At 47.9% G+C, this 20,994-nt stretch overlaps 1 protein-coding gene across 1 annotated transcript in view; it reads left to right on the plus strand.

Annotated features, from left to right (window-relative positions):
* PDZD2 (PDZ domain containing 2) overlaps positions 1-20,994 on the plus strand; it is a 373,142-nt gene that overhangs the window by 92,163 nt on the left and 259,985 nt on the right. The gene's annotated exons all lie outside the window — the stretch shown is intronic.

A 20,994-nucleotide genomic window follows, 5' to 3' on the forward strand; every position in this document is an offset into this window, starting at 1 on the left:
TTTTTTTTTTCTTTGTATGTATAATTATTGAGGCTAAGGATATATTCAAATGATTTCAGGGGGCTTTAGAGAACTTTACTAAAAAGCTTAGTAGTGCTAAAAAAATTCTGATCCTGGTAAGATAAGAAGTTCTGTGTTAGTGTGTGTCATTTCTGCTCCTGGCTCTGTCTCCACCTGGGGTACCTGAAGTCTGCAGGCTGAGGCCTCAGCAGGTCCCTGGAGAGACTAGAGAGCACGGAGTGAGAATGCCAGTCACTGGGTCACCCTTGTCCTCAGCTTCATCATTCAAATGAACGGATCCTGAGTGTCCCTTGGACGCCCCTTGCCTTGCATCTTCCTGGTGCTCGTGCTCAGCGTTTTCTTGTTTGTATTTAATTTTTAAATAGTATTTTTCATATTAAAAAAGAAATTCATATTTGTTGTAGAAAAATCAGAAAATACGGATGGAGTGAAAGGGCAATAAAGACAATCCCACCATCCAAATAAAAATGCTGTTAATACCTGGGTGGGGGGGGGGGGCGGTGTAGAAAGAGGTAGAGAGAAAGAGAGAGAGAAGGAGACTGACTTTTATCTCTGTCTGCTTTCTTCATTAGTTTCTTCCCAGCATCTAGAACAGTGCCGGATACATAGTAGGTGCTCAATAAACATTTGCTGAAAAAAATAAAACAGATCTTAGAAGTGTCCCTCCTCCAGGAAATTCTCACACACCACCTAAGAGATCCTTTTCCAGGTCTCACTGAACCTGTGAACCTGCGGCCAAACCGTCTTCACTGGCCCTTCACTGTGCACACCTCCTGCTCACTTCTCCATACTCCACGCTCGTTAGAGACCTGTCCATTCCTAGAGGAGTGTGCCATTAGCCTCTTAGCCTTCCTGCTTTAGTATCTTCCCCTCTTTGGAGGGAAGGAGGTCTTTGTGAGGTCAAATTTCTTTGATTTCAAGTTATACTTATGCCCCCATGTCCTGCCTTGGTGAAAATCTGCACTTTTCAGTGTAATGCTCCTTGTATACTTTAGTGGTAAGGTGTTCCCTAAACCATGTAAATGAATTTTTTCTGATACCAAGAACTAAAGGGTCTGTTCTAGGAAACAGCATGTGAAATTTTAGCAGAGTTTGTCTGAAGTGTGCCTCCTACCACAGCCAAACTCTGGGAGGAAAAACTAAAAAACAAAAACTAGTGAAACTTGATCCATAAAGCCACGGGAGGGCCTAGCATTAGAGCAAGCCGCTATAGAGACTGTGCCTTGGAGCAGCGTGAGCAACCACTTACAGGGCTCTGAACAGAGCTGTGGGGCTCTAGCCGGTTTGGTCTGCTTGGAAGTCGGGCAGTGTTGGTTGGATTCCTGGCGTCCTGGGCAGGAGTCACTGCCAATCCCCCGCTCCTCCCCCCAAAATAAAAGAATAGTCTTGGCTTTGGCCAAGACAAACGCCTAGGTAGGTGCAGCCAGGGAAAGGCTTTTGTGGCTGTGTCCTCCTGGCCTCAGGAAGTGGAAGCCCTCGTGAGTGGCTTCCTGAACAGATGAGATATAGACCAGCCAGGGCAAATCAGTATCTACTCAGGAGTCAACTCATTTCCTTGGCCGTCAGCAGATTTGTTTTGAGAAGATTCTATGTCTAGGATCAGCAGGAAGAAGAGCTGTGATCCATTAACAATGTCTGTCACGGGGAGGGGAGCGAGGGGCCTGGTAGGCCAGCTGTTTGTCATCCTTGGCACGGATTGAGAGATTAGGAGATTGTGCTCAAAAATGGAATTTTAAATTATCGCCTTTAGAAAAGGCCCTTTGACTAGGGTGACCATAGGCTTTTTTTAAAATCAAATTAGGATACTTCTAAAAGTGAAATGAAATGCTATTATCCCAAGGCAGCAAGAGTAAACAAGAACCTGATACTTTTGTTCATTGCAAACAGTCTTCACATGAAAGGTTTTCCCTCCTGTGCATTCCCCTCCCCTGAGTTTCAGGGGCTACTTGGGCAAGATCTCCCTTCCACTGTGCTCTGCCTTATTTCCAAGGAGCCCTTTGGTTGGCGTGTGTTTGTCTCAAGACCCCAAAACTTGACAAGGAGTGACCCAAGCATCCACCTCCTTTTGTCCTCGACACACTGTGCAGAGGAGCTCCCAGTGAGAGCTCTTGTGGCTTGCTGACTTTTCTGCCAATGCTGGCAGGTTTCCAGGGCACGTTCAATGCTGGCTCTGCTCCTCCTGATGGCAGAGCCATCAAATCCATCTACTTGTTCTGTTTTTCCACATGCCAGGCTTGTGCCATCCCAGTCCCTGTGGTGTGAATGGCCCTACAACCTGACCTCAGAGAGCTAGCTTTCCAAAAACGCAGTCCCACAAGCCTGCACCTGAGCTGGGCTGGCCGCCACGCTCTCCCACGGGGCACCTCACTCACACCGTGGCCCACGAGCCGTGCATGAATGACTGCAGAGCTCTGGGTCCTGAGCGTGAGAGAGCTGGGATTCCCTAGGTATGTTATTTTTTTTTCTTTGTTAAAACCCTGCATATACTTTTATTCCCAAGAAAGAGCCCCCATTCTTTAGTTTACCATGAATAATCTCAGGCCGAGTGGGACTGAAGTCACAAATTTAAAATGATGCAATGGGCAGCTGACTTGACCGCAGAGATTCCTTCTGGAAATGTCTGGTTGGCCATTTTGCTGGTAAGCTTTGGGGCCTTGCTCAGATGAGCCACCTGGGAGCGCCAGCCCCATTTCCCAGATTGAGCATCAAGATATTTGGTTAGGCAAACGGTGTCCTTGGCCAATTGATTTTGTATGGTCGGTGGTGGTTAGTTTAGTTACCAGTATGAGATGAGAGTGGTAGAGACAGAAGACTTGGATTCTAGACCTGACTTTCTCACAGATGGTCTGTGTGACTGTGGACGTGTCCCTTCCCCTCCCCACACTCCTCTCCTCGTCTGTAAGGTAGGTGGGTGGACCAGAAAAATGACCATCACACCGCTTTAAAAATGGTCCCCCCCTTTCCAAAACGTAACACGTAATCCTAACACGCAGAACCACACCTGCTCTGATTGAAGCCAAAACGAGGCCCAGATTGATCCGGGCTCGTGGAGCTTTCCCTCGCTCCCAGCCTGAGAAGGCTGTGGGTCTTCCCGACTCCCCCCAGCAGTAGAATCTGTGATGTTTCTCTCCTGCTGCCCGCCTTCTGGCCATCTTTCCGCGTAGGCTGTTCCCTGCGTGTAGGCATTTTTGGCAGGGGGTGGGTGGGAAAATTAAAAGGAGATGAAATTTAAATCTCTCCGGTTTGCTGCTCATCAGCAGCTCCGATCACACACTTGGTTGGGGCGAAGGTTGAAACCAAAGACTCAGAGAAGGTTTTAGGTTATCTGTGCATTGCGATTCCAGCGGGCTGGGCTTGCTGCGCCTGGGAGGGTCTGGTGTGGGTTGACTGTCCTAGTCTGTATGTCTCTCTAGCACCGCCTCTAGGGCAGTGGTTCCCAGACCTGGAATGGCAGTTAGGATAACCCTGATCTGGGATGCACCAGTCCCTTGTCAGCACTTATTAAAATAGGAGCAGCTCTAAGCGAGTAAGTGGTTGGAAGTGATCTTGTTGACTCTCTATTTTATGTGGGCCCTTAATTTATATTTACTTCTTAAATCCTTGCCCAACAACTCTGTGAGATAGTGTTTACTGTTTTGAAGTGGTTTCCTCGCTTATCTGTCTCCTGGTGGAACTAAGTGGCAAGAATGATGCTTGATCTGTGCATATCTTGGCTTAGATCAGCCGCACATGGTAGGCCCACTGATTTTGGTTCGTTTTTTTGTTTTCCAAGATAGGTGAGTGAATGAGCAAATGAAGCTCAAAGACGTTAAGTAATTAGCCAGGCAGTAAATCTGGGGTAGACATCTGTCTCCATCAAGCCCAGCTGATTCAAGAGTGAAGAAGGTGGAAGTGGAGTTCCAGTGTTTTCATCTTCTTGGTGCTTGCCTGCATTCCCTGTGCCCTCCTCTAAGTGTCCCTGGGTTGCCCTGCTTTCCCGATGCTCAAGACTGCTTCTTTCCCCACCGTGGCTATCCCTGGCTCCCCCTTCTGGGAGAGGCTCACAAAGGGCATAAGGAGATAAGTGGTCTATAGAAAACCGGCATCCTGCTCTGGTGGTGTTTACCTTTGGGATTGCAGGGTTCTCCATTCCAGGGTTCCCAAACCTGCTAGACATACAGATTCCTGGGCCATTCCCAGGCCTACTGAATCAGGATTTCTGGAGGTGGACCCCTGACCAGGCAGGTGCTTTTAAAAGCAACCGATCCTGCCCTTCCTATCCAACTTCATCGTCAGCTAAGATCCCCCAGGAGCTGACCTTTATAGGGTCACGTGGGCCAACTTGCCCTCTCCAGCCCCTGCCATGCCACATCCCACTTCCACACTTTGGGTCATGGTTTTTCTCCCAGTTGAAAAAGTCGTTGCTCCCTTTTGCCTTTATCTTCATTGCAGGTGGCCTTTGGAGTCCAGCCCATCCTCAAGCCCTGCCTTTGCCTCAGGCAGCTCACCCTTGCTTCCTTCTTTTCTGACCACTGCTGGCTCCTGTGAGGCCTAAAAATTAGCCCTTATTTCAGTCATTCAGGAAATAGTTAATGAGCAGTTGTGATGTGACAAGTATTTGTCTAGATCTGAGGGATACCACAGTGGGCAAAACAGACAAAGGCCCTGTCCTCGTGGAGCTTGCATTCTAGTAGAGGAGGCAGACAGTAAACATGATGCACAAATGTATTTATAACATAAGGCAAGGTCTGCTAATGACAGGAGCTAGGAAGCAACCAAAGGGGGATGAGACGCTGGATAATCAGGGGTGCCATTCTAGGTAGGGTATTTGTGAAGGGCTGAGTGAGCTATGTGAGGTGGGGATCCATGTGAATCTGAGGCACAGATTGTTTCTGGCAGAGGGAACAGCAAGTGCAAAGGGCCTGAGGCAGGAGCATTTTCACTGTATTCAAGAAAGAGCGAGTGGGTCACTGTTCCTGGTGTATTCCTAGCACCTAGAGGGCTGCTGGGCACTGGGTAGGGACTCGGTAAATACCCGAATGACCATGCCTGGAGCGAAGAGGATGGGGTGGCAGATGAGGGAAAGAGGTAGTCAGGAATAAGGTGTACAGCACTGTGAAAGCCACTGTGAGGACTTGATTTTATTCCAAGTATGACGGGATGCTATTCAGTGTGTTGCGTTAGAAGAGTGACATGATCAGACTGCCTTTCCCCCAGTGCAGAGGATAGACTATGAGGGGTAGAAGAGTGACATGATCAGACTGCCTTTCCCCCAGTGCAGTGGATAGACTATGAGGGGTAGAAGAGTGACATGATCAGACTGCCTTTCCCCCAGTGCAGAGGATAGACTATGAGGGGTTAGGGGAGAAGCAGGGAGACCAGTGGGAGGTTCTCGCAGAGGACTAGGGCTAGGGGACTTGGGAGAAAGGGACATCAGTGCAGATAACGAGACGAGTTTGGACTCAGAGTGCATTCTAAGGGTAGAGACTATGTGTTCTGAGGATGGATGGGCTAGAATGGGAAGTCAAGTCTGAATTGCAGGACTTTTTATTATACATCAGCAATTGGGTGCAAAGACGATGTTAAACCCATGTGTTTGCTAATTTCCTGTTTGTCAGTTTCCTGGACATCCCCCTGGCAGGGCCTGGGCCCCAGTTGATGCTGCATTAAGTAACGGAGTCCAGGAACAGCCAGTGCTGCTGACTGATAACCTTGAGCCCTAACCCCATTCCGTGGCTTCAGCATCCAGGGTGGTGGTTTGGGTGTTCTCAGTACAGGAGATTTTTGTGAGGGTGGCCCCTCTGTATCACTCAGTTGTCATCAGGGATTTAAGATGCCGCCTCTGCAGGAGCTGGGCTGGGGGAGGAGGTGGGAACAGAACCCAGAAGTTCAACAGCCCAGCCCCTCTCTTTCCAAGTTTATACATCTTTGGGGGAGTGTTCCTCCCTGTTCCCTGCACACGCTGGTGTTTCTCTGCCTTTGCAAATGCTCACCTTGTTCTCTCTTGAGAACTTGCTTTCCTTGTTCACTTGTCAAAATACCACCCCTTCCTCGAAGCCCATTCCTAATGTCCCAGCCAGATGTGGTTTCTGCCGCCTCTGAACCCCATAGTGGTTTATACCTTCCTTATGACATCATCTTCTCCAGGGTCTTACCCAGTCTTTTGAGCTGGAATGCCCACAGTGAAACGATGAGCCTTAATTATCGTTGAGTCCCTCCCCCAAGGCCCAGTGCAGTCTCTTGAACCCAGTAAGCACTTGATAACTATTATTCAAATTGAAGTTGACTTCCTTTATGACTCATTTTCAGCAGCTGCAGGACACTTGTCTCCTAAAGAAGATTTGGGTCAGGAATCAAACAACCAAATGTCTAAGATATGTCAGATGGAGAATATAAATAAATGAAGTGAGATTAGTATTTTTGATAGAGATGCCATTATAAGAAAGATTTCACTTTCTTTGTCACCCTTTAAAAGATGGTAAGAGGCAATAGATGCAGGGTCTCTCTTGGGAGGCAATAGGGAGTGGTGGAGACTGGGGTGAACAAGAGAGTGTGTGCTGATCCATCCATTTAAAGTCGACAACAACCAAGCCTTGGCTCTAGACAGACGTTGCCACAGTGTTCCTGGATAACCTGATTTGTCAAGAGAAGTTGTTGCAAATTCAGAATTTTTGCATGGAAAACATTGATTCCTAGATGTTAGCAAATGATATCCCCCCCACCTTTTTTTTTTTTTTTTTTTTTTGTCCCCAGCCAGCACCTTTCGGAGGGCCTGGCTCCAGTTTAGGACCTCTGATTTACATGTCAGACTTTTCCCCGCTGAAGCAAATAGGTATATTTATCCTGAAATTGCAAGGAGATCTAGCTGCTTTTCATTAAAAAGAGGACGTTTGCCTCTTGCTTTTATTCTCTAGCATTTGCTTTCCACTGTCCTGCTTTTATTTGAGTGGGAACTCAAATACTAGTGGGAAATACTAGTGGGTTACTAGTATTAATTTGTGCCTGAATGCCAACTCCATGTGGCATAAGCGCTTCTATAGCTTGCCTTGAACTCTGTATAATGGGCTTTTTATTTTCCTCCAGGAGTGGTTTAAATGGAGGCTGCAGTCTTCTGCAAAGCATAATTGGTTTTAAATTGTAGGTTTAATAATAATGATGTTGGGCTTAATGTAGCGCTTTTCAGCTTCTGCTGGCAGCCCTTGGCAGCCGGTCACTCAGCAATCTGTATACCCTCTCTCCTCAGAAGCAGACAGCTGTTAGGGACCTGAGTCCCCTCACCACATCCTGCTATGGACCACAGGGATGAGGGGGCCAAATGCCCGCTGCAGCCGGGGGCCACTAGAGGAGAGGGAAGCCGATGGGCGTCTCTTTGTGCCCTGAGCATAGGGATCCGAGGCTGGACCATCAAGGCTCTTTGCTATCTTTTTCCTCTCTTTCTTCGCCTTTGGGTCACCCCACAGCTCATTAGGAATTCTTTTGGAAGATAAGCAGAGGAATGCAAATTCCACAGTTTTGCTTCTGTATAGAAGGTTTAATTGAGAAGATATATTAACTTAATTGGTTATCATCAGGCTTCTAGCTTCTTTCTGTATTTTCAATAACTTTTTTTCATTTTCTTTTGCCATGGCCAATAAAGAGTCCCTTTAAAAGATTAAATCTTGTACTTTGGACTCTCCAAGTGGAAAGAGCCCTGGTTCAGAAATCAGAGAGCCAGGACTCTGATTATGACTCTTTCTAGAATGATCTGCATAAACTTAAATACAATACTCACTTCTCCTAACCTATCTCTGAAGCATTGGATGGATGAGTAGATTAAAGTACACGACCACCAACGTCCCTTCCAGTGCTTATGATAGAGGACTTAAGTGTTTCTGTGAAATGACACCCAACTCCTCCTTGGATGACATTTGGTGTGTTTCAGAAGTCAATAAAAATACCAATCTACATATGTCATACAAAAGACTAACTGAGGCTTGGACAAGTGAGGGCTTGTTCAGCGAAAACTCAGTGTTTGTGTTATAAAAAGCGCAGAGAAGGATGCTGGTATCGTGTGATGTGGAGCGTCCTGCTTGAAAATTACAGGCAGCGCAGTCAATGACAGGGTAGCAGCACCCGTGGCCAGCTGACGACCGCCCTTTGGAGGTTTCCCAGGGTCCACCCTTTGGACAAACCACAGACGTTCAGAACTTGTGGGCTAGTTCACCATCAATGATGACAAGCAGTCTCTCATTTGTTTTGGGGTCTGAACTGCCTTGGCTTCGACCACCATTTCTAGATGGCTTTTTGTTTTTGTTGTAGACAGGAGCAAATTATAACGTGGGAAGAATGGATGAGGGTAAAAATGGAAACATGAAGCCTGAAGAAGTTTCTCTGGGCTTGGAAATCTGCGGTGACCATTTGGACCAGCATTTTGGAGGAAGTGGTGCTTGCAGAGTTTGAAGGTAGCACACGTAGAATACCCGATTTTGTACAAATGTCACCTGCGAAAAGCTGACCAGACAGCTGTATTCTGCCTCGCCCTCTCTCCTCTTTTGAGCACACTTTGCTCCTCGAGGCTCCAAGTCAGTGCATCAGTAGACTTTGCTACCTATACCACTTTCAGTCTTTTTTCTTACTCTTTAGGTGGGGTGTTGTATTTTTTTGTAGGGGAAAATGGACAACCAAAGTTAACAGGCTTTGTTCTCTCAAAGTAAACATTCTTAAAAAGGACTGAACCAGGGGCTTCCCTGGTGGCGCAGTGGTTTAAGAATCTGCCTGCCAATGCAGAGGACATGGGTTCGATCCCTGGTTTGGGAAGATCCCACATGCCGCGGAGCAACTAAGCCCTTGTGCCACAACTACTGAGCCTGCACTCTAGAGCCCACGAGCCACAACTACTGAGCCCCTGTGCCGCAAGTATGGAAGCCTGCGTGCCCTAGAGCCCGTGCTCCGCAGCAAGAGAAGCCACTGCAATGAGAAGCCCACGCACTGCAGTGAAAGAGTAGCCCCCACTCGCCGCAACTAGAGAAAGCCCGTGCATAGCAACAAAGATCCAACGCAGCCAAAAAGAAATAATTTTTTTTTAATAAAAAAAAAAAAAAAAAAGGACTGAACCTAACGTGAATGATAGATGCGGTGGAAGGGAAACCATGTCCTCCTTTTCCAGAAACAACTTGCCAATCTCTCTGTGAAACGGAATAACAGCTTCTGAGGGGCAGATATTCGCAGCTGGTGAAGACAGCCTGGCCGGCTGTGCAGCAAGGGGAGAGGAAGGGTGGGCAGAGCAGGCTGGAACACAAGGCCATGTGCTCACTGCTCTAAAGAGCTGGACGTGGCCTAAACAGCCGCCCACACTGATTCCAGTTCTGAGAATTAGGGTCCAAATTTTGAGGTCTACAGATTAGGTACAGAAGACTGTTGTCTTCAGATTTCTTAAAAAGCCTTCACTGTTAAATTGCTGGCCACTAAGGTGTTGATGGCCGTAATTTAGGCCTCCAGATGCGCCCAGGGCTGCACAGGAATGGGACATGGAATAAGTTTGTTCTGATGGGGAAAGGCAAGGACAGCACTAAAAGAAGACGGGTTCAGGTGAAACATTGCAGGAAGAGGCGGCCGGGTGCCTCCAGGACCTGGCGTGTGTCTGCATGTGCCTGTGTGGAGCGAAAGGTCACGTGCTTACCATTGACATAAGAGACCTTTGGGAATGAGGCTCGGGGTTAAGATGGCGTTGAGAAACTGTCAGAATTTTTCTAAAGGCTGTCAGCTCCCTGAGGGTGAGGACCATTTCATTTGTTTATCACCACATCCCCAGCACCTACCAACCAATATTATTATTCATTACTATTTGGTGGCTAATTAGATAAAAGGAAGGGGGAGAGGAGCTGGGGAAGACCTCACCCCAGCCCTGCCCAGCCATCCCGTTGGCCCACATGGAGTCCTGTTCACCCTGAGGGTCTGTGGCCGGGTCAGCCATGGTGACACGCTAGGGCTTGGTGGAGGAACAGACCTCCTCTGGATGCTTAAAGCAGAAAAAGCATTTATTGAAAGGATGCTGAGCAGCCCACGGAGCCAAGGGGCCCTGAAGATCAGAAGGGAGGAATCCAGGTGGACGGCAGGATGACAGCCAGGCGGCTTACAGGGCTGGTCTGGGGATGCTGGGCCGACTCAGCGCCCACGACACCGCTGGGTATCCCTGGACATTGTCCTGCTGCTTCTGGCCCCTCAGTGCTGCCCCCTGCACCAAACAACTCCTAGATCCCAAGTCCAGAGTGCACGGTCATGCCTCCACCCACTCGTGGGCTTGGGTCCTGGCTGTCCCCGCTGCGGCCAGCCTGGCAGGAGGCGGGGCACTGCCTTACACGTGACTTGGGGGCCTCCTTCCAAGTTGCTGGAGCAGGGTGGCCGTGCTGGGGAGGCCAAGGGAAAAAACAGTGTCCCCTGGGGGCAGGAGTTGGAAGAATCCTCAGTATGATGAGTAATCCAGTTAGCTAAGCAAATATGAAGAAACAAAATTAAAACAGCCCTGTATGCATTTTAGACTTTTATTTTATTTTGAATCAAGGGCGACAAGGGCCAGCAGGTTACAGTGTATTAAGAACGTTAATGGCAGTTCCCAGGGGCTAGGACAGATTCCTGGCTGATGTGACACTCAGCACATTCTTAAGGAAAAGTCTCAGTGTGAAAGAGAACGGTCAGGGTGGTTTTGCTGTTGGTTCGACCCGACCAGAACATCGGCGAGTTTCCGTCCCGGGTACGCACGAGGTCCACCCTGACCCTGTCGCTTTCCTCCCGACGAGCCGCCAGCTGCGTGGGACGGTGCTTTTTCTGGGAGCCTCACGTCAAGAGAAGGGGTCAGCCGGGGCCCGTTGGCCCAACCTTGTGCCCTGTGAAGTGCTCCGGCTTCTGAGGGTGAATTAACTCTTGTTTTTATTGTGCTGTTAATTCCAGCTCATGCCTATCTCCCTAATTCATTCCACATGTCTGGTCCCTTCTGCCCGCAGCGGTCACTGCCCAGGCCGGGGTCCGGGGGGAGGGGGGAGGCGCGGTGGCTCGTCTCTTTCGTGTGTCTTGTCAGCCTGTCTGCTGGCAGCTCTGTCCATGAGCCCCCTGGGTTCACAGGCGCCTCTCCTGGGAAGTGCCTCCTCCCGTTCTCACCCACAGTGGAGTGGAAACTTTTTGAGGGCCTGGACCTTAAGGCACTTGTATTTTATATCTTCTCTGAGCCTGACACTTAGCAGGGGCTCAACAAATCTCGTTCAGTCTGTGAGCAATTCGAAGCACTGGCGTGCTACCCGCCTTCGGCCACCACGCCGGGGAGAGCAGGAGTGGGGGGCTTCCCAGGGGAGGCGGAGCAGGGTCAGGCAGCCCCTCCAGCCCAGGGGGTGCCGTGAGGGGACACCCCAGAGCTCAGACGGTGGAGGAGGTACCCAGGTTCTGGTCTGGGGGTGCAGCACGCCTAAGGGTGGCCTTGACATATTTGCGTGGCTCTGGGGCTGGGGACGCGGGACATGATGGGAAGTTGACGGCCGCTGGGAGGATGTACCTTGTCACACATGGACCCTGGACGAGCCTACCTGACACAATCCCGTGGTCATGTGTCATCTTCAAGTGGGAAATCCTCTAATTTTGAGTTTTCCAAAATGTGTGTTTTTTTAACATCCTTGTTGGAGTATAATTGCTCTACAATGGTGTGTTAGTTGCTGCTGTATAACAAAGAGAATCAGCTATGCATATACATATATCCCCATATCCCCTCCCTCTTGCGTCTCCCTCCCACCCTCCCTATCCCACCCCTCTAGGTGGTCGCAAAGCACGGAGCTGATCTCCCTGTGCTATGCGGCTGCTTCCCACTAGCTATCTATTTTACATTTGGTAATGTATAAGTCCATGCCACTCTCTAGGCAGGCGGGAAAACTCTTCAAAATGTGTTTTTAGGAAGAGTTTTCCTGCCTGCTTCCCTCCCTGCTTTCCTTCTTCCTTCTCTCCCCCCCTCCTTCCCTCCCTCCCTTCCCTTTCTTCCTCCCTTCCTTCCTCTTTCCCTTCCCTTCTTAACCTGTCCTTTCCATCTTCTCTCTCCAAAAGCAGAAGGGCAGAGAAGGCACCCCAGGTGGATAGATGTGTCCATTTCAGAATTTTCCCATTTCCTCCTAAAGTATGGAAAGTGTATGGTCTCTGCCTTAAAAACAAAATGCTAGAGGAGTAAAGTGTCCGAGCAGCAGCTCCACTCTTCTCAGGCAGCCTCCGCCTCTCCCTCCTCTCGCCACCCCACCCCACCCCGGGTTCTCTCATTACAGTACGTTCCCAGTCCTGCTTAACTGTGTTCCCCACTCCTTGCTCCTCCTCCTCCTCCACCTCAGTTTCCAGCAGGTTCTCACCCTCTCTGAGCCATTAGCTTTGCCCCAATTCTAACCCCATTAGCAAGACTCATACAACCCTCGATCAGCGAGCCCCCAGGACCGGAACTTCTAATCATCAGCCCCCGCCTCCCTTGGTCTGCGCCCACCCACTCCCCCAGTCTCTTACTCTATCGTTTCCATTGTTGTTATTTCTGGGTGCCTGGGGGCGAACAGCGTGACTAGCTGCTGCACAGTCAACGTGTGTTGGGACCACCCTATTCATAACCGCACTGTGTTTTAACAAGGATGCGTTTGAACAGCTGTCAGTGCACACACACCAGGCTCTTTGAGGAGGCTTCCAGGGGAGCGAAGCTTCCTAGTATGAAATTAAAAGATCAGTTCTTTGTTCCTTCACACAAAACTTTGGTTTCGCCTGATTGGCTGGCCCTCTCGCCTGGAGCCCAGCATGTGATCCATGGAATGTTGTTAGGTGCTTCTAGTGAGTAAGGTTTGGGAAAACACAGTTAAACAAACCTAAAATCTCTTTACCAAGGGGCTTCTCAGAAGTATTAATAGGTTAAGTTCGGTGATGGCAGGGGCCATATCTTTGTTCTTCATTCCGATGGCTAAAAATAAAAAATGATCAAAAATGAGAAAACGCGTCATGAATTTCCAAGAGGAGATATGGTTTACGGCCTCTCCCAACCTCAGGACCCTGCATTTGCAGGGCATCTCCCAGGAGAGGCTTGAGGGCATCTTGCTCTAGGCGAAGCAGGCGGGAGGGGTGGAGAGGGTGTTTCCTGGCCAATATTTCATCTCCTTAAGGAAGCAGAGTAGGAGTGGAGGAGGGTTGCCCTTAATGGATAAAGTGGCCATTGGAGTGGTGGCTGTTATGTTGAACTCAGGCAGAATTGCATTAAAACATGTATTTACTGAGCATCAGTCATGCACTGGGAGTGATTCTTAGGAAATGTGCAGGCAATGTGCTGGGTGCTTGAACAATAGTGAACCAAACATAGCTCCGGGTGTGAAATAACTTCAGCAGTTTCCATGAAACAAGCCTAGAGGAATAATCAGGGAACTATGCAAGGCAATATATGCTGGTGAACTGAGGCATATGATGCCAACAATAAGTGGTGTGAACAGTTAAAATAGGGGAAAAATTGGACATGCCTAGGGTTATCAGGATGACATTTGGAGAAAGTGGAACTAGATGTCAGAGAATGGGAGGGATATGGATTGTAGAGCAGCCGAATGTAATTGTCCCATGGGATCCCAAGAGTTCTTTGTTTTGTCCACACTTAGGTATCCTAAGCACTTCGTCCCCAGCACACAGTAGCTGCAATAACATCTGTTAAATGAGTGATATGGTAGAGGAGGGAGGAAGAGCGTTTCAGAAGCTCTGGGGTGGGAACGTGTTTACTCTGTTGGTGGTGTGAGCAGCAGTGGGGTGGGGTGGTGGGATGGAGCCGTTTAGGAGGTATTGAGTGATAAGATGGGGCCAACCTGTCAAGAGTCTTGAATGCCAGGATGGGAATTCAAATGTGATGTTGTAGATTCTTAATTTACGAAGATAACATGGGAAAGAGACCACAGGAAGAGCCACCAAAATGGAAAAATGACAACAGCAGCAGTATCCCAGCAGTCTGGTTATTAGCCTGATGACCGACTGCAGGGTAGGCAGGAGGAAATCAGCCTCTTCCAAATGGGCGGTAGCAGTGAGAGTATAGAAAAAAGAATCTGAGAGACATTCTAAAGGAGAGAAAGAGGTTTGGGGAAATAAAAGAGAAGGAGAAAGTAAAGACAACACCCAGAATTTGAATAATTAGAATGTTGGTATCCTTGGAGGGAAAAAACGGAGGCATGTCTAAAAGTCCAGATTTTAACGTAGTCAGAGCATCCCACTAGATTTGTCCAGAAGATGGTTGGAAATGTGATGTTGAAGTTTGCATGAGAGGTCTCAGAGAGGAAAAGGAGAAAGCTAAGGGCTCAGGACTGCCCCTGGTACCTCCTCCCAAAAGATGGAGGGTAAGTTTGTGGCCAAGTTGATATTTACTATGGGAGAGTTTGAAGCAGACATTGAAGGATCAGGTGTAAGAGCCAAAGAGACCTTATGGAAATTTCCTGAACCAGAATCTCTGGGCATCCGGACATCTGGATTATAAACAAGCATATAATGGGATTCCATGGACACGATGTCTTGAAGACCATGTCTCTGCTGCCCGCATCTCATGCCAATTGGTTAAATGTTATAGGAGAAAGGCCACTTGAATATTAACAGTCCACCAGTTCATGCACACTGGCTTAATAGGCAGTTTCTTACTTTCTGGAGGTGGTCAAAATAAGTTAGCTCATTCAAAAATTTTCATGGCACCGAAAGATAAATGAGAATTTGTGAGCCGTTATGTTGAGATACCATGGCCAATTAATATTCAGACAGAGCCTCTGGATATCTGTCATACGGCTTGAGGATTTTTATCTTTTTTTACTTAAAAAAAATTTTTTTTTAACATAGGATTTTTAATTTTTAAAGTCATGAGCAGAATAATAGAATAGACTCTATTTATATTTTTGTGTAAAGACCAGACTGATTTAGCAGCAGTAATATCAGACTGAAGTGGTGACCACATTCCCTTGATTGTATATTGGGGTTAGACAGGAGCTGAAGGCCTTAATGTGAGCAGACTGAGGCCAGGGCCAGACTGGGGACCTGACACTTGGAAATCACTAGCACGGTATCCAGAATAAGAAGCAAGGGGAGTCCAAGAAGCACTGGCCAAGGGCAAAGTCAGAGGTGAAGACCAGCAGACACAGGGACGAAAACAGAATGCTGAGGGGTAGGGCAGGCACATAACTGACCAAGACTAATTCTTTTATGTGTGCATGTGGTAAAATACACAAAGCATACAATTGACTGCTTAACCATTTTAAACTGGCGTTAAGTGCATTCACAATTCAGTGGCATTAAGTACGTTCACAATGTTGCACAACCATCACCGCTATCTAGTTCCAAGCCTTTTCATCATCCCAAAAGGTAACCCCATTCCCATTAAGCAGTCCCTCCCCATCTCCCTCTCCCCAGCCCTGGCACCCACTAATCTGCTCTCTGTCTCTATGGATTTGCCTATTTTAGATAGTTCGTATCAACGAAATCATATGGCCTTCTGTAACCTACTTCTCTCACTTAGCATAATGTTTTCAAGGTTTATCCACATGGTAGCACGTGTCAGAATATCATTCCCTTTTTATGGTTGAATAATATTCCACTGTGTGGATATACTGCATTTTGTTTATTCATTCTTCAGTTGATGGACATTTGAGTTGTTTCCACCTGTTGGCTGTTGTGAACAGTGCTGCCATGAACACTCGTGTACAAGTTCTATTTACACACCTGTTTTCAATTCTTCGGGGGTATATACCTCAGAATACAAATGGTAATTCTGTGTTAGCTCCTTGAGAAACTGCCAAACTTTTCCACAGAAGCTGCACCACTTTACCTGCCCCTCAGCAATGTATGAGGGTTCTAGTTTCTCCACATCCTCACCAACATGTGTTTGACTAATTCTTGTGGTAAGTTTCACAGCCAGGTGCTTCTTCCAGGGCCAGGGGCTGACCCCAGTGGGGCAACCTCCAATGGTCTTCAAGACCCAGCTCTCTGTGACCACAACCACGATGGTGATCGATGGAGAGGACAAGCCTCAGCCAAATGCCTCAAGTTCGGCTGCCCAAGCTTGATTCACGATTTCAGCACCTTCATGGTATCTGCCTTCCTGCTCAGTCACTCCCTCTGATGCCCGACTCACCTTCCAAAAGTTACCAGCACATCTTATGCTACCATTGGCCTTTCCCTCCCTTTAGCGAGACTGCTCAACGCTTGAACCAGTTCACAGTCGTACAACAACTTTGATGGAAGCCATGTGTCATGGTGGTTTTGAGTACAGCTGGCCTAGTGCAATCGTTGGCCACAAATCAAAGCTCATTAGACGGAAGCATTAAATAAATCAGGACTGGGGAGGGAGGCGACTGTAAATGGAGGGCTGAATGTGAGAGATAATCCAGTCTGCTATCTCTAGTGTCTTTCCCACTTGGAGTGTTTAAACTTGGCCTGACATTTATAGGCATTTTTCAGCCTCTTCTCCTGTCCCCATCCCTCTGCCACACACTTCCCCACAGCGATGAGCAAACTGGGAATAATTTGACTTGAAATCAAGGTGGAGCTCAGTAGAGCGGGTAATTAAGAATGTGATTTTTTTTTAAGCACTCAGGGAGTTATGAGAAGTCAGAAACGCCTTTTTCCTTTGAATAAGAGTTACTGGTTTGTGAGGGCGATGACTGAGACATCATTGTCTGTGTCCTAGGAAGCTGTGGGGCTCTGAGAGTAGCCCTCAGTACTTCTTAATGCCAGGGTGAAACTTGCCAGCATCAACATGACCTCTGGCTCCTTCCCACAAAGTACCTCATGCCAAGGGCTATAGCCCCCACTGGCCCTCTGGTATTGGACTGTCAACCTGACCTGCTTCCTATGGAAAGCAGTCCCCAGTCTTCCGGGCGGGTCCCCAGAATGCAGCCCGCCATCCACTTCAGCCCGCCGTCCACTTCAGCCATGGAGCTCTGCCCTTACCAGCTGTGTGGTTTCTTCTTCAGGGCAGACAAAAAAAAAATAAAGACCCTCACCATCCTCAATAACAACCACCGCCTACCACAAAAAGAGAGTGATGTTCACAAGCCGCACTGGAGGGAAAGAACTTAGAGGGGAAGAACCACTCTGGCAAATAAGTCATATGAATTTTAATGGTGAGTGTGCTCTTACATATAACATGAATTTAGGAACATGGAAACTGAGGAGATGGAGAGGAAGTGACGTCAGCAAGATGGCAGAATAGGAAGTCCCAGACACCCCTTTCCCCAGGGAGACATCTACTCAACAACTGTACGTGGACCAATTGCCTTTGTGAGAAATCCAGAAACCAGTTAGGAGGTTCCTGAAACCCAGGTGGGCATGAAACCAGCTTCTCGAGGCCAGTCACGTGACTACAAGTTGGAAGTGGCCAATAGCACACAATCAGTCTTCAAAGAATTTGAAAATAGAGGATAATAAAATAATAAAATATGAGATCAACGTGTAATGAGTCACAGTAGAGGCCTCACATGAAAGGGGGATCGTCTGGCCCTGAAATACTGAAGACAGAAGCATTAAGGAGACAAGCCCCAGAACACTGGGCAGGGCACCTGCTGTCCACTCCTTCAACACTTCTGCTAAGGGTGACCAGCGTATCAGCGCCCAGAGAGGAAACTCCTCCTACCCCTCCATGGAAGATACTCCTCTCTCCCAGACCATCAGTGGCCACACTTCCCTCTAGTTTGGAGCTTCAAACTTCAACTTTACACCCAAAAGCTAAAATTGGGAAAGGACTTTTTTTATTGTTTTAAGTGAAGGATTTTGAAGATGGTAATTTAAGTTACAATGAAGATAAAAAGCAATTTCCTGCCCACCACTTCTCACCCTCTCTTCTTTTTTCCTCTTCCTCCTGCCCTATTCTCTGAAAAATGCAGCTTGAGAAAATATGACCCCAGGGAATAGTGGATGTGAGAAAGCTGTGTAGCCTGAGCTGAAAAGCAATTAGCTGTCCCTGAGCAGTCTCCGAGCAAGCAGAGGCGTGTCCCTGAGGCAGGAAGACATCACCATGATTTAGTTCTGTGTTGGTTGGTTTGCTGACAGCATGCTGTGTGTCCTCGGGCCCCATAAGAAATGGCTGGTGAAGACTGAGGTCACCACTTCTCCCAGCTGGACCATATCTTTGCAGTGACCCAAGGGTCAGTGAGTAAGAAAGAGAAGGCTGAGGCCAGCTATGACCTTGAATATGTATCCAGCTGTGAGCTGTTGCCTAGGCTTCAAAATGGTAAATTAAGATTATGCCTGCTTGGTTTTTGCTTCTTTATGTTTTAAAAAAAATTCCCTTTATAGTACTATATCCCATAATCTGAAACTTGCAAGCCCACATCTGAAAGATGCTAATAAATATAAAAAAGAGTTCCATGGTCAGTAAGCTTTAACAGCGCTGGTGAAAGCCTTAAGCTGGTGTCTACAGTACAGGACTGCTCAGAGCCTTCAGTAGGAATAACGACTCTAGGAAGAGTGTGCAGCAGACAGCAGTTCTCAAATGTACCTGATTATGGAATGCTCTTCAGTCCGGTGGCTCTTGGTTATTCAGTAGAACACGTCTGGCTGCTCTGTACCTGTTCCTCAGTTCAAACCTTTCATTGTCTGAGTTGATCTTTCAAACTAGATGACTCAATACCTTGTATTCATTTCTCTTCTACGTGATGGTTTTGACCCATTTTGACGATGTTTTATAAAAGATCCATCCACCAGCTCGAAGAGGAGGACATTTAAAGGTTTCAGATGGCCTTATCATCTGCAGCTTTAATGATGAGGACAGAGGCCCAGAGAGATGAAAAGTCACCCATGGCCACACTACCGGCCAGTCAGTGCAGAGCTGGGCAGTGTGACCATGTAGTGCCTGCCTGCAGGCTCAGGGTCTTCCCTCAGGCCCTCACTTTTCCATGCATGATCTCCTTTGAGCCTGAGGTCATGGCTCCTGTCTTGTTTCCTGGTTTGTTCTTAACCCATACTTCTTGAGAGGATTTATCCAGGTCCCTTATGCCAACTGGTATTTAGCCATTTTCCCTTTGTCCCAAGTTAGGTAGCGAGATCCCTCGCCAAATCTTTTTTGGTGACATATTTGAAGGCAGAGTAATACATTGGGAACAACCAGATGCACTCCTTTGGAACAGCGGCTTCTTCACTAGGCTATCTTTCCACCTGTGAGATCAGCGCTTCCTTCTGAGTTGTTGCACCTAGAGGCTTGGCGCAGCCAATGGCAAGAGGATAGGTGGTACCAGGTGCATGGAACCAGGTCCTGGAGTTAGGTGTCTGTCCACCAGGTGAGGTGGGCAGGATTTCATATCATAGAGATCTACTAATAGCACGCTGTGGTTCAGGCAGACAGCTGCACCAGGGTCTCCGAAGGCTGGTGGAACTCAGTGAAGGGCGGGCTGACAGGCAGCTTGCAACACACTCCAGCTGTCGGTGCAAGAGGCAGGGCGGTCTTCCAGATGCTAAGATGGGGACTAGCAAGAGATAGATGAGGCTCGGTGGTTAGAGCTGAGAGCATGATGAGGACGGAAGCAGCGACGGGGATGAATTGATGCCGAGTCTAGGGGTACGCTGCTGAGCCGCTCTCCGATCTTTCCTGCCAGATGTGAACGGTTGCCCCGACAATTACTGACGGTGCTGAGCAGGGGTAGGTGGAGGGCTGGAGGGATCACAGGGGCTCACACGTAGGGAGAGGCGAGAGGCTGAGGCTGAGAACCGACAGCGCCCTCTGCTTCCCCTCGTGTAACACTTGTAATCCTGTTCCTGATCTTCACGCTCACAAATTCTCTAAAGATGGGGGCAATGCCTGTTTTGTTCACCTTTGTACTGCCTGAGCACAGCGCTGCCCCTGCGGTTCTCCGTAAATGCTTTCAGAAATGAATGCGTGAATGAATTGGAACTATTTAACAGTAGTGGAATGAAGTCCGCGCGGGAGGCGATGCTCAAGGAGCTTGAAATCTGGGTCCTTCCATTGGAGAGGGTGGATGTGTGCTTGTGAGTACCTCCCTGACACGGTGATTTTCCAGACCCCTCAGGCTTGAGTGGCTTGTCTTTGAGTCAGCGCTGACCAGACAGCCTGGATGGGGCATGAAGCTGAACTAACCTGGATGGAGGCCAACATAGTTGGCTTCCGAGGCTGCAAGTCTGTTTCTAGTTTGGACAATTTGTCCAGTAAACATTCAGCAGGCTCTGTTTCACCTCACTGAGGATAAAAGGGAAGCTTTGGATCAGAACCCTAGAGCCAGACTTCAGACCAGCAGCGACGTTTCTAAAATCACCAAGCAAATGTTTTCCAATTACCCATTGTAATTCGGCATTTCGATATCAGAAAAGGACAGCTGATCAGACATTAAAAAGTGCACAGCCTCCGAGTTTACAAATAGGGCAAAAAAAATCAATATCAACTTAATTTTGACTAATAGAGTGAGGTTTCCAGCCAGGCTAGGAGGCTGGCTTTTACTTTTAAGTTGTTCCTCCTGATATTTTAAAATCCTGTTGTGTTCTGATTCACTGAAAAATGGAAGAAGTCAATCAATTTTTAATGCAAAATGCAGAGTTTGGATGTGCCTGAGTGGCTTTCGGAGTGTGGCAGGGCTCCAGCGAGGCCGAAGTCCACAGTCACAGGACACAGGCTATGGTAAGGAGTTTTGGCGTCATTTAGCTCATCAATAACGTCTTGATTCTTGTTGATGAAAACTTTCGGACTAAATGCTAATGCCTTTCAAGGAACCGGATCTGGATTTTGTTGTTGTTGTTTTTCCTTGAGCTCAGTGAAGTTTCTTACGGGTCCCCCAGTGAAGTCCTTATAACCTATCTGCCCTCTTCGGTCATTTCACCAAGACTTACGTGCTCTGGCAGGCTGACGCTCACTCTTTCCAAAGATGAAAGGCATGTCACTGAAAATACTCATCAGGCTCAAGGAAAAGCATTGTGAGTTTTGTATAATCACAAACAAAGGAAAGTAGGTCCCATTTGGAGGCTGTCCTGTCTGTGGAAGAAAAAGAAAAGAGGATGAAGAAGAAG

This window comes from Balaenoptera musculus, chromosome 3, assembly GCF_009873245.2.
Source record: "Balaenoptera musculus isolate JJ_BM4_2016_0621 chromosome 3, mBalMus1.pri.v3, whole genome shotgun sequence".
Lineage (NCBI taxonomy): Eukaryota > Metazoa > Chordata > Mammalia > Artiodactyla > Balaenopteridae > Balaenoptera > Balaenoptera musculus.